Source organism: Corvus brachyrhynchos, unplaced genomic scaffold, assembly GCF_000691975.1.
Source record: "Corvus brachyrhynchos isolate BGI_N302 unplaced genomic scaffold, ASM69197v1 scaffold61, whole genome shotgun sequence".
Classification (NCBI taxonomy): Eukaryota; Metazoa; Chordata; class Aves; order Passeriformes; family Corvidae; genus Corvus; species Corvus brachyrhynchos.
This window is the reverse complement of record NW_008236478.1, coordinates 4,899,371-4,912,855: the sequence shown is the minus strand read 5'-3', so window position 1 is coordinate 4,912,855 and position 13,485 is coordinate 4,899,371. Positions and strand designations below refer to the sequence as shown.

Below are 13,485 nucleotides of genomic sequence, written 5' to 3'. Positions count from 1 at the left end.
GAGGGCGAGGGCGAGCCGGCACGGGAGGGGAGGGGAAAGCCGCTCATCATGTTTAGGGGCGAGGGGAGTCCCCCTGCCCGGGAACCCGGTGAGCGGCCCCGGCTGCCGCGGTCTCCGCCTCTGGGAAGGTAGGATTCTGCCGCAGGGGCTCAGGGAGGCCTCAGTGCGCCCCTCTCCTTCCCGGCCCGGGTCGCCCCCGCACCATCTCCGGCGCTTTCGGGCAGGGCAGCTCCTGTCGTGGGGGCAGGGGCTTAGACCCTGCTGCGGGTGTTGGGGCCCGGCGGAAAGGGTCCCTCGGGAGGGATCGGGGAGGCGGGGGGTCGTTGTTCTGGAAGGGACCTCTCGTGGAGAAGGGGACCCTTCAGTGAGGGAGGCCCTGGGAGGCGCTCTACGATGGGCAGCAGCTGCCAGGCGTGCCCGGGAGGTGCGCGCTGCCCTCGGCGCGGCACAGATCGCGATCGCAGCCTCGGCACGGCGATCTGTAATACTGATTTCTGCCTGTGCCAGCGGCTTCTCTTCTTTTCAGTCGCATCTCGCAGTTAGAAGAACGAAAGGCAGTATGTGACTCAGTTTCCATGTGAGGACCGACGGCAACGGGGCGATAAGAGTTTGGGAGCCTGTGGGTTGCATCATAAAAAGGAGCTTTATAAACCAAAAACGTTTTCTGATAAAGTAGCTGGGAAGCACCAATCTTCGGCATTAAGTCATCAGATACAGAAATTAGCTGGCAAGGAATTGATAGTTTCCCATCAAACACAACCTGAACTGCTGAGGTCTGAAATGCTGTAATCCATCACAGGTACTTTCTTCTGGACTGTGTTAGTTTCCAGTTGTGTTATTGATTCCTGAATAGTTAAACCACAGATACACTTAATACAGAGAAATATTAAAAATTTGAATACTGCTGCTGTCCTTGTAATATGCCAGTTGTAAAATACAAGTTGTAGGTAGTTGCTTTTCCGCAGTAAGGCAGTCACACACCATAGCTGACAGTGTATCTCCTTACCTTGGCTACCGAATCTCCGTTTTCAGAATTATTTTTTCTCCTGACCTAGTGTTTGTGTTACTTGTTACGTCATTATTGCTGTGAAGGGATGTAAAGATGATGCTAACGTGTCCCGTGGAAAGAAACTGAGTGGCACTGTGCTTATTTGAGTGCATGCAGTATTCTGCTGAAGTCCTACTGAATGCGGCCCCTTTCCTCTAAAGGGCAGAGACTCTGTTGCAAAAATGGAATTATCCTAATTAATAATTTAAATATATCAAAATAAATAATGTATACCCTCAAAGCTGTAATAGCAGGCATCTTTTTGTTGTTCCTGTCTTATGGAAATGACAGACTGCTTTAGTGTGAATGAATCCTGACATGATTCTGGAAACTGGGCCAACATATCATTGATTATGCACTTTGAAGAAGAGTGGGAAAGGTAGAGGAAAGATTTACAATTCTTGAATCTCTTGGCATTGTATTGTGACCACAAAAGCCTGCATATAGAAAAAATACAGTTTCTGGGACAGGAAAATTCTGCAGTGAGTCCAACTATAGCAACTGCTGTAGATGCTGAAGTTATTTTATAAACAGCTTTTCTGAGAATAGCAGCTAGATAATTTCATCTTGCTATGCTATGCTTTTCTGATGTCTGACTGTGTTGCTTTAGAACATCACCTGACTGCTTTTTCTATGTGGGCTACAGTAAGCTACAGCTGGGGAATGGGTTCAGAAATGGCCTCCTAAATAAACTGGTAGTTGAAACTGAATGTGCCCTTAGCTCTTGGTGTGTGTATTATACTTTGCTCCAATGGGAGTATCTCCGTAGTTTAATTCTAACAACAGTATATTTTGACACCAAAAAGGCAGTTCTGTCATATGAGTCCCACAGGACTGGAAGATACAGGAAAAAGAACTGATGAGATGGGCATCATTCTTTACGGGGCAGGAGGTGCTACCATTTTAAGTTGGATTTCAATGACTGTACAGCCAAACCTTAGGAGCACAGCTTTCCTTTACAAGTAAGTCAATCTTTGGGTTACCTGCCACTGAAGAGATAGCTCCTGTGGCTATCCTGCTGTGATGTCTGATGAGTAATCCTGGTGGGGCAAAAAAATGTTAGGGATGGAGGGATGGGACAGGAGGGAAGTGGGAGGTGAGAAACACAGGCTGCCCTTTCAGCAGCAGCTCTTTTAAATCAGCAGTAATGTGAAACAATAGTCTTAAATTACGGTAGCCCTGAACTTCGTGGTCAACAAAGGAGAAAACATCACTGTACCTTTTGCTTTAGTTCTGCCCTAAATCTAGAATGGGCTAAGTATGAGACCTGGTGTATCCAAAAAGTTTAAGTCAGACATGGTACATACATTATAGAGATGCAGAATTCAAAGTATTATACCTGACATACTTATTGAGCTGTTCCTAAAAGGTCCTAGTATAGGAGATTTCACAGCTTAAATACCTTAATCTATTAACCTCTTAGGTATAAAGGGGTTTTTCCTACTGTCTAAGAAAAATCTTCTTTGTTGCTACTTGCAATTATTTTTTAATGCTCTGCACTAGTTTGTACAGAAAGCAAGAACTGATCATCGTTTGAATAACATCTTTAAATTCTGGAAGACATATATCTCCACAGTCTTCCCTTTTTGCAGCTTAAAAAAGTACTTTAACCTTTCTATATGGATTATGTATTGGAGAACCTTACATTTTGTTGCTCTTTTTCAGGCTCAGATTTCTCTATGTATTTTTAAGAAATACTAAGCATAGCTGTTTAGTCCTTAACAGTATTTAGCCAGGAAGAAACACATCAGCCTTCCTGGAGAAGATGATTGCCTCGTAAGATCTTCTGGTAAAGTTGTTTAAACTCAACGGCCTCTGATCTGTTGAATCAAAATTACTTTAGTTAGCCAATTAAAAAATTGTTCTAATTTTTAATGAAGCAAATCAGAAGGCTTTTCCAGCAGGCCAGAAGAGGCAGCTACCACTGGTATGAAGAGCAAGGCAGGGCAGTCACTGACAACCACGTCAATTGTGAGCTGTTTGCCAGGGACTACATTTGAGTTTGATTATGAGACAGTAATGTGGAACCATCAAGAATGCTAGTAAAATTGAGATTTGTCCTGTCTAATCTTTCCTCTTTCTCCATTAAGTCAGTTCTTTTGTTGACAAATGAGGAAATTACTTTCTAATGTTTTTTGATATTGGCACCTTCCTATCTCCTACATGTCTATGAAGTAAGTTGCCAAATCATTTATTTTTGTGTCTTCATTGTACAAACAGTACTTTGGCATCTGTCATGTTCCTGATTTTTATCTCCTCCTATTTGAAGCCCCCTAGTAATTTGTAGAGAAAACAAGTAAAGCTAAAAATGGATGTTCACATATGCCAATAACATCACATTCAGTAACTGTAGCTCTTTTTCATTTAGAGGTACACGTATACAATTTCAGGGATGCAGTGTGCCTCCCAACAAGCCCTGAGGAAGGTATACACTACAATCAGGCAACTGTTTCCCAAGTTTAAGTCTTCCTGACCGTCAGGGAAAACCAGTGGGGCTGTTCAGGAGGGGCAGTGACTCATGCTCACCAGTTCCCATCACTGGCACTGGTCACTCCAAACTAGTCATTAAAGACTAATGACACTCTGTAATCATCTAGAGGCTATGTGGAGATAGCAGGCTGTTGCAGTGCATATCTGTTTTGTCCAATTCAATAAATGGTGCGTTCCACATTTTTTTGTCATACAGGGAATATCAAACATGAAGCTTAACTAGCCACTAGATGTCAATGTTGCTGTGCTAAAAGGCAAATGCAGTTTTATTTGTTTGGCTGGTAAAGTAATTTATTCAAGAAAAGAACTTCTTTATTTAAAGATATTTCCAGTATCGAGTCAGTTACAAAAAGTAATCATAGACAAGCCCATGCTGTGTCCATTATTTTGAGATCAGCTGTGCAGTTTTATGCTATTTTGAAGTTGCAATTACCATTTCAGTGCATAATCATTGTTAGAAAAGTGCCTTTGAAAAAATAGCATCTGACTGATCATCAGTTTCCTTCCTTGTTCCAAAATCCCAGACCTTTGTATAAGTAGCCACAATCATTGTATTGCATTTCACTTATTAATAAGATAAAATAGAACTAATAATAGGATATCTAATCCTATTTTAAGAGTATTGAATTTCCTAAATTCCAGTTATCTGTGGACATTTTCTTCTTAATTATTCCTGTTTAACACCATTGGATATCAATGTCAGATATGTTGTGTGGAGACAGAATTTCTAGAACATGAAGACTTCCAATATGATAAGCAATTTGGAAAACAGTTCTTTTGAAAATTTGTACATCTGAAGGCAGATCTGACAGATGATGGCATTTTAGAAGGACATATGAGGTAGAATTTGACCCATGGACCTTTGTTATTCCTGGCTCCTCTACTTCTAGGATGAACAAATCACTGCCAGTCTCCACAACTACTTACTGCCTAGTGCACTGAAGGTGCTAGTTCTATTGTCTGTCTACAGAGCATTTATTTTGAGACCAAAGTTTGGAAGTTAGTTTAATAAACAGTAATGGAAAGCTCAAGAAGACATCAGTGGACATCTCAAATTCCAGATTAAACTTGTTCTGCTCTTGGATTAAAAACAAGTATCAAAGGCTCTTATTAAAAATAAAGCTGAAACTTTCTGTTGATCTGAAAATCTCCCAAGAAATGAAAGATGAGGAAATTGCACCCTTATTCTCAGCTGATCAATTTGGTAAACAGAATCCCAGTTTAGGGCACAATGTTAGAAAATACAGCCTAACCTGATTTATTCCCTTAGCTCCACCTCCTACGATGAAGATAAGGCCTCTCAACTTCACACATAATTAACAAGATTTTTTCATTACTGTTGACAGAAGAGCAGCCTTAATCTTCATTATCATGGACTGAAGTAGTTTAAGTCCTGCTCAACAGTTTATTTGATGGTAGCATTAGTTCCACTCTTAACATGCTAAAGAATCACAGATACTCTGTAGAAGAACTATAACTGTTTTAATTCCCAATATTTGTTTTAGTTTTCTTGCCTGTGACTACAGAGTTATGTAAGAATCTTACAATAATATCTTGAAAATCAGATTGCTTCATTCATCCATTCACTTTGTTGCACTTAAGGGAACACTCAAAGCGTCAACTTTGATCCTAAAACTTCAGTGTACTTCAAAAAATATCATTAAAATAAAGTTTTCTGCAAGCCCTTGTTAAGATGCATAATATAAATAGTAATGGTATGACCCTGACTGATTGTAAATAATAATGGTATGACAGGTATGACTGATTCAGTTATGGAAATAATAAATCAGACTTTCATAAAAAAATAATTCTTAGAATCAACTCCCCATATTATCTCTGAAGTTTGGGCTTATTTTTGAAAAACATACAGAATTTTACTAAATAAATCCTCTAGAGATATATTATGTAGACTCCTGTCTGGTGTCCTTTAATTGTCACTGCTAGTTCCACGTTTGTTGTGTGGCAGGTGATTTTGGTCTCCAGATCTTAGTCTGGCAGCTCTGCTCAGAACAAAGCTCACTACAAGATTACACATGCATGGAGGCATGCATAAAAAAGAGTAGTGACTTCAGCCTATCAGGAATTTAATTTAAAAGTAATTACTAGTATGTACAAAATACTACTGCTTAGTTTTATCAACTTGCATTTAAGTAAGTGGAATACAGGGACTAACTCCTCCACCATGTTCCAGTTTTCATTTGAGGCAATTTTAGAAGTTCATTATGCTTAAATTCCCTGAAGTATGAACTATTTCCTAAGAGAGCAAAGAATGCCTAATCTTACTTTTATGGCTAGATCTGCTATGGTGGAAAGTGATTGATGGCATCCAGTTACATAAATACAAGAGAAAGGCAAATTTGTTTTTCCAGTTTGATATCCGAGTTACTATATAAGATGAAAAAATCATAGCAAATAATAAGCAAGAGAAGGAAAATCCAGTAACATGGAAATAAATAAAAGAAAACAACTGACAAGCAAGCAATATACTTATTTTCTTTAAATTACATTGTTTCCCACTGCATTTTTTGGTGGGGGAAAAAAGAATACATGAGCAAAGTTAAAGTTCATTGAATTTTTAAACCATAGTGGAAAAGATATGCATTCCCTGTTTTCCTGACATGCATTTTTGTGCATAATGTCTGCCATGTATGTATATTCATAATATTCACTTATGAGAATTGAGGAAAGGTACAAATCATTGACAGGGAATGTCTGGGATCTAAAGTCTTCTGTATAAAAGCGTGACAGACAAGTCACTGTAATCTGAATCATGCCAGCAGTTAAGCACTATTGGTGTACCCAGCATTCTACATAACCTGGAAAAGAAAGGTGCCTCGTAGTCTGGGTCTAAGATTTAATGTAATAGAGATATACAGTCTCATTCCTGCAAATATGTTCCAGAAAACACCTGTTTTTTAGAGATGTGTTTCATCTTAACTTAGAAGTTGAGATCTTAACTCAGGAATTCAGAGGGCCAGTCCTGAAAACTGTACTGTGGAGCTGGTGAGTTCATCACAGTGTTTTCCACTGGTTGTCCTAAAGCAAAGAAAATACATCAGAGATTATTTGCAATATACAGTGCTGCAGTCAATTGTTTGGAATCTCACAGTCAGATTTTAAAAAACTAAGGTATAAGAGCATAATATGATGTAATGATGATGGAATCAACCCTCACTTCATCTTATTATTTCAGTGGGATTACATAGTAAAGTAATACAGTAGCTGCATGTAGAGGCTGTTGGTATCTAGGTTGAGGTGATCAATAACTGATCCTTCAGTGAAAACTGAAGGATACAGGGATATAAAAAAGTGGCTCTGAGCACTGAAGTAGGATGAATCAGTTAAAAATTCCTATTTCACAGTTTTTAATGAACATGCTTATAGAGTACCGCTGTGAGACCTCATTTAATTAATAATACCATGAGCCATTCTGCTACAACTGACCTTTTATTAGTAAAAGTATACTACTGACTGCCAGGGTTTGGAAATAATTTGGATTATATTTCAAATTAAATACAATTTTATGTTATTTAATCACCAGTATCATTGAGACATGAAGTACTGAAATACTATCAACCTTTCTATTGAAAGTATTTCCAGGACACTATTCATTCCATGGCACCTAAGTGGAATGAGAAAGATAACTATCCTAAATGGCAACCATTAGTCTACCTTAGCTACAAATATCAAGTTATGTTATTTATAGCCAACAACACTGAGCTGTGCAATATCCACAACTCTAGAAGTAAAAATGGCAAACTCAAAAAACCACCAAGGAAAGTATCTATGGCAAGTAAAAGGAAATAGGAGATCCTGCTACTTGCTGAAACCACATTCAATTTGCAAGTTATAAATCAAAATGTTTACATTTACGTATCTAGGTGACTGTCTTTCTTGAATGGAAATAAAACATAACCACATGGAAGATAAGGGTCAGGATGTGAACTGAGATTTGAGTGAAAAAACATTTCCTTTAGCATATCATGAAATATTCTCTCAAGTTTGCATTACACTGGCCTTAAATATACTGCTCATAAAAGATGGATTGTGTTATTTAGATTTATATTAGAATCTGTTTTAATATATTTTATCAATCCATGCCACTCCTTCCCTGTAAAACTTTTATTTGAACCTCAGCAGACTGCCAAAGACTTAACAGGGTCAGTATTTGGCAGGTTTCTATGAGTCTGTTAACAAAAGCAAAATACTATTCTGACTACCTCATTTATCTTAGATATGGTCATAATCCAGCCACAAATGTTAAGAACTAGAAAAAGTAAGAAGACTATTGAAGCATTTCGGTATTTTCTTACTTGAAGACATCAATGCCCACAGAAAAATATGCTCATACAACAGAATATTAAATTGTTCTCCCATTTAAAAAGAAGCTAATATGCTATTAATATCTGAAGGTACTGTTGTACTGTGATCTAACACTAGAGTATGAAAAACAAAGCCTTAAACTTATGATGACATCCATGATTCATATTGATTTGCAGTTCAGTGCAGCCTTAAGAACAACACAAATACCCCATCCTTGGAGCCCGAGTCTTCATGAAAGGGCATCACAGCCCTGGTCACAGATGCCCATCAGCTGCATCCACATGGATCCTTGGCAAAGAGGGATTTAGCTGTCTTTGGAACATCACCCATTCTGAATCTATAGCAACCCTCCTCTAATATGTGAAGCTATTTTTAGCATCAGGGCAGCCTTGAAAACAGCAGGTAAAGCATGAAAAGAATGAATAAGTGGTTGTGGTGCTTGCCTGTGAATAGAAGCTATATATAGCTCTTGAGAGAGATCTTAATATATATGTATATATATAATGTGTATATGAAGGGATATCTGCCTCCCTGAGGGGGAAGCAGTGGTGTCAGAAACATAAAGTAGAGCATTATTACTATTTGTGACCTTAGCAGTTATCTAGAAAGTCATTATTTACAATTGTTCTGTTAAAGAAAATAAATTGTTAATGGAATTGGGTATCTTTGATCCAGTCTTTATTTGCAATGAATGTATAGCCTTCATTTCCCTAAGTGAAGGAAAATTGAACAGCAGGAGACTATTTGCAGCTCCAAGCTCTTTTCAGACATTACTTGCTTCAAGAAATTCTTTAGGGAACTTCTCAGGTCCCCCCTTCCATGCTTAGGCGCCAACATCTCGGTTTCTGTGATGTTAACTGTTCTCTTGAGTTCCCATTCCTGGGGGTTTTTTTTGTCCTTGTCTTTTTCTCTTATATATTCATCCATTTGCTTCTAAAAAAAATCTTGGGAAAAAAGGCCACATGTGCCTTTGTTTAATCAGTACTGTGTGCCATTTATTTAGCTGGGGAGCTATATTGCTTCATGAAGGAGCTTATTACTTCTTACTAATGTGTTATATTGAGGCTGGGAATTAGGCCCTCCGGTTTTAATGACTCTTTGCCTAAATCACAAGGGCAGCAACAGTGGAAACTTACAGATGCCTACAAGTGTTTGGTGTCAAAAAGAAAGTCAGCTGTACAGTATTTGGATTGTTGTCTTAGAAAAGTGATAATTAGGAATCATTTTGAACTCTTAAGTGTGAATGTTACCATATTCAAGGTAGAGAAAATCCTTTCGCTTCTGAGCAGTCATAACTAAAACATGTATTTCTCTGTTGCTATGAAAATTATATTTAAAACTACAGTCAGTTCTTAGATAAAGATGTTGTGTTGGTTTTGTTCTCCCACTGCAGAGGGAGAGGGCCAGCAGCCAAAAGAGCAAATCTTTTCTTAAAGCTGTACTAAATATGTACCATATTGGCATATGAGCAAACAGATGTAATGAAATTTTCAGCCCTCCAAAGTCTCCTCTGCAGGGTGAATGTGGTTCGTAAGAAAAAGGGACCTTGGAGTTCAGCTTGGTGCAGTATTTTATTTGATGGAGAATCTGTGCTGGGCTTGTGCAGTGGCAGCCTGCCTGCCATAATGTAGGGGTGGATGTCAGGAAGAATTGGTATTTGCTTGAGGTAAAAAGGATTAACTCTTACTGAAATAAGATATTTTTTCAAATTTCTTGAGTTGTTGAGAACAATAAAAACATCAGTAAAATACACTTGTGGAGCTATCGCCAACAACCCCGTAAAATGTTTCAGCTCTGATCCAAATCTCTGCTTTGTAAAGCACGTTGATTAGCAATGATGAAACAATAATATGTGTTTGATGAGGCACATCCTTCCTATTGTGCAGTTCATTATGTCAGTGGCACTCCAGCAAGGCTTCTTCTTGAAGTATTTCAGTGACTTCAGTGGCGCTAAGATTTATTTCATTGTAAATTATTCAGGACATAGAAACCTTTTGTTTTTAACAAGTAAAGACTTTCTCCTCAAAAGCTTGTTGTCTCTGCCATGTAACAAATAAATTTACTATGTACATTTAAATAAATAATATTTTGTTACTTCTTTTCTGTTTGCAAAATGACAAGGATAATTAAAGACAAGTTTATAAAGATTAGAATAATTCTTCAGGGAGCCAATGCCATGAAAAAGTACAGAAGGGCATGTAAGATAGCACAGGTCAAGGAAAAGATTTTGTAACACGCCGTCTGTTTTTAATTAGCATCTTGGCAAACTGGAAGAGCTCAAACATTTTTCCATGAAGAAATGTATTATAGACTTTTCTAGCTGCCAATTAAATGGCATTTAGCTACACTGACAGTAGTATGTTGTTTTGGGTCTGTAGAAAGCACTTGCTCATGCTAGAAAATCTGGGACATTTTGTTTTGGTTTCAGGGTTCTTACTGGATTTTCTATCCCTCCTATTTTGAATGCAGGCATGAAGGATACCTTCTATGAATAAATACCAAATTAAGAGTGCAAGGACCTGGCAGAGTGGAGATGATAATTATGAAGTATCAGTTTGTATACACCTGTTGAAAGTCTGTCCTCCAGTTAAATGATAACTTTTAAACAATGGTAGCTAAATACTGGGGTGTTTTATGAGGTTCATATATATGTCCTGTTTGGTGGAGACTGAGGTTTGACTGACAACTGCTTTGTCACCAGTTCTGCCTATGGTTCATTTAAATATGAGCATTTGTAACTTGAAACTGCCCCTCAAGCATGCGGCTCCCTATACATTTTCTCTATCAGCGAAACCAATGCTCCAATGCTCTCTCTCTGCCCACTCCTGTCCTCAGCTGCTTGTTCTGGCTCTAAATTTTTTTTTTTTTTTTTTTTTTTGGGGGGGGGGGGGTTTGAAGGATTTGGATTTTTTTAGGGTTTTTTTTTTGTTTTCTGGTTCTTTTACCAGGTAATTTATTTAATCCAGTTTAGAAAATAGCATTAGAGCAGAAACACCAGCAGTGAGCTGTGGAAGAGAGGAGAATCCATAGTACTTGGAAGAGCTGGGAAGAGAGAGACCATCCTCTTAAGGAAAGCATTGCACAGAAATACTTTCTTAAAATCACCATGCCAGTTTTGAAGAAACTTGCAATTACAAATAAAGCATAGATTCTCTCACTAATATCATGGTTTTAATGTCTGATCAAGCCATCTATGTAGGGGGAAAAAAGGCAAAAAAGTAACTTGCATATTTGAACAAGACTTCTCCTCGCTGAGAGGTTCGTATAGAGTGCACTTAATCTTACAGTAGGATGTATGCTAGGTGATGAGTGTGATGTCAGTTCCACTGAAATGGATGGGCATATGAGACATGTCTGTCTCAAAAGTGTCTCCATTTCCAACATAGGAGAAGTTGATCTTCCCTGACTAAACTACAAATTTTCTTGCAAGTTGTCTTGAAAGATTGAAAAAAAAATCCAGATTTCTGCAGCTGGTGGAAACCTTGTGTTCTTGTATATTGTTTCCTTTCTTACACTTCCCCCTGTATTAGGTGTGGTCTCAGTTCCTGCTGTGAACCATGAAGTAGCACAGCTTCATACATCTTTGAATTGGGCTCTGGTTCGCTCTTGAGCTTGTATGTTTGCTCTTTCATTTCTCCCCCAACTTTAAATATCCATTGTTAGCATTTTCAAGGCAAAACACAGACAACAGAAGCAAAGCAAGAACTATTTGTGTAGGTCTGGAAAAAAGTGGCTGGTTATCAGGAGAGCATTTGATGCTACTGGATTGTATTTGCTTGGTAACAGAGCTTAGAAGCAAATGAAGCATCAAGAATCATAAGGATGTTGAAAGTTCTTATTTGCAACAAAATAAAACCTAGAAAGAGATTAATTTTCCCTGGTTTCCCTTTGAAAGAAATACATTATTTATCTGTTTTTCATAAAGAGAGATCATTCAGATACCAGTACATCTCTCCTGACATACTTCTTGTCATTGGCAAAATTCTGGTGTACGTAAACCAGTGAGCAGTTCCAGAGACACCTGCACATTCACCAGGATATGCTCAGTGGAGCAGGTGTTGTACATCGCTATGAAGTTTTGGCCATGAGAGCTCACTTCAGAGGTGATTGCTTCTAAGTCCATAGTGAACTGTGAACTGGCTACTTTATGTAAGGGAAAGGAGACCACCCTCCAAGTCATTCTTTCCTCCAAAGCTGGCAGCAGTTAAGCAGCCATTTCCTTGGCTTTTTGACACAGGAACTGGCCTGGTTGTTCTGCTTTTAATGAAACTGGTGTAATAAAGAAGGATACCCATAATACGAACCTGTATAGACAGGATAGGACAAAGTCAGCAAAACTCTCCAAATAAAAAGTTTTGGGTAGTCTTGTGATCATTCCCAAGCTTGTCTGTGCTATGAGCTGTTGTAAAGGCATCTCAAGTTTTATTATGCCTAACCTGCAGAAGGCCTCTTCCTGGCAATGGCTCTTGGTGCCAGATCCACCAGGAAGCATAATCTTTTCAAAACTGTTTAGAATTCACAAGACTTAGTTTTGTTTTTTGAAAGTAAGCCTCATTCTCAGCTGCTTTAAATTTGCCATTTGCTGCAGAATTTCTTAAAAGGGTGGAGCCAAGAGAGCAAAAACTCAGACTCATGAGATATTTTAGGAGTCTTTGATCTCAAAATCCTTCTGCTCCAAACACAGTAGTAACATAGCAATGACAATGTTTTGTTCTTTAGGAGACCCATGAATACTGGGTGTGATTCAGACTATTGCCCATCTGTGTGGTGTAATATTATGGGCTTAACACCAAGCACAGTGAAGTCTCATCATCACCATCAGTGGATTTTGGATTATGTATGTGCAGACTGCTCATCCTGAACAGAGAAAAGGCAACACAGTATTCTAAAAGTGGGATGAAATTAAAGATAATTGCAACAGGATATGGATCTGCAAAGGGAAGTGTACTGAGCATGAAACCCCAGGAAGCTTATTCAAATTTTGTCATGTGTTGGTAGTCTAATGCAAATATGCAAATATAGCCATTGGCGTGGAGTTAATACCTCAAAAATATTAAATATTTTTTAAAATAATTTTTGGTTCTATATTCTGACCATTTGTGTTTGCTGTCCTCAAATATTTTAGCAAGCAGGTTTACTTGTAGAAAAACTAATATTTTAACCACATATTAGAGAACACATGCTGAAAACTGTATGCTTCGTAAATAATAATAATAATAATAATAATAATAATAATAATAATAATAATAATAATGTATATGTTTGCTCTAGGAACAAAGCCTAGAAGTTGTGCTAAGTCTGACCAAAGAACGCAAGCAGTGGTCGGTGGTGAATACCTCTAGTGGCAACAGGCAAAAGTAGTTTTAATTTTGACTCATATACTTGCACCAAGATTTTTACTAGATGGTTGATTATCATAAAAAAATTGTTGTTACCAAACAATTTGGATACATTGGAAGGAACAGCAATTTGTTTCTTACCACGCAGAGCCAGGGCGTGGGAAACGACTGGTCCCTAAGGAGTAGTTGGCTCTGGTCTACACCGGAGAGGTGAAATATGACGGCACATTGGTGCAGGAAACACTGCAGCCGCTCGGCTGGGGCCCGCTCGGCTACAGCGAGGGC

The 13,485-nt window shown here is 38.4% G+C and overlaps 1 protein-coding gene across 2 annotated transcripts in view; it reads left to right on the top strand.

Annotated features, from left to right (window-relative positions):
• Nucleotides 1-19: 19 nt before the first annotated feature.
• Nucleotides 20-13,485, top strand: part of LGI1 (leucine rich glioma inactivated 1) — a 31,892-nt gene continuing 18,426 nt past the window's right edge. The window contains exon 1 of one of the 2 annotated variants that reach the window (XM_017726047.1): nt 20-128. The gene's annotated coding sequence lies outside the window, so the exon portion shown is untranslated. The remainder of the gene's footprint in view (nt 129-13,485) is intronic. The other variant, XM_008643796.2, reaches the window with a different exon arrangement.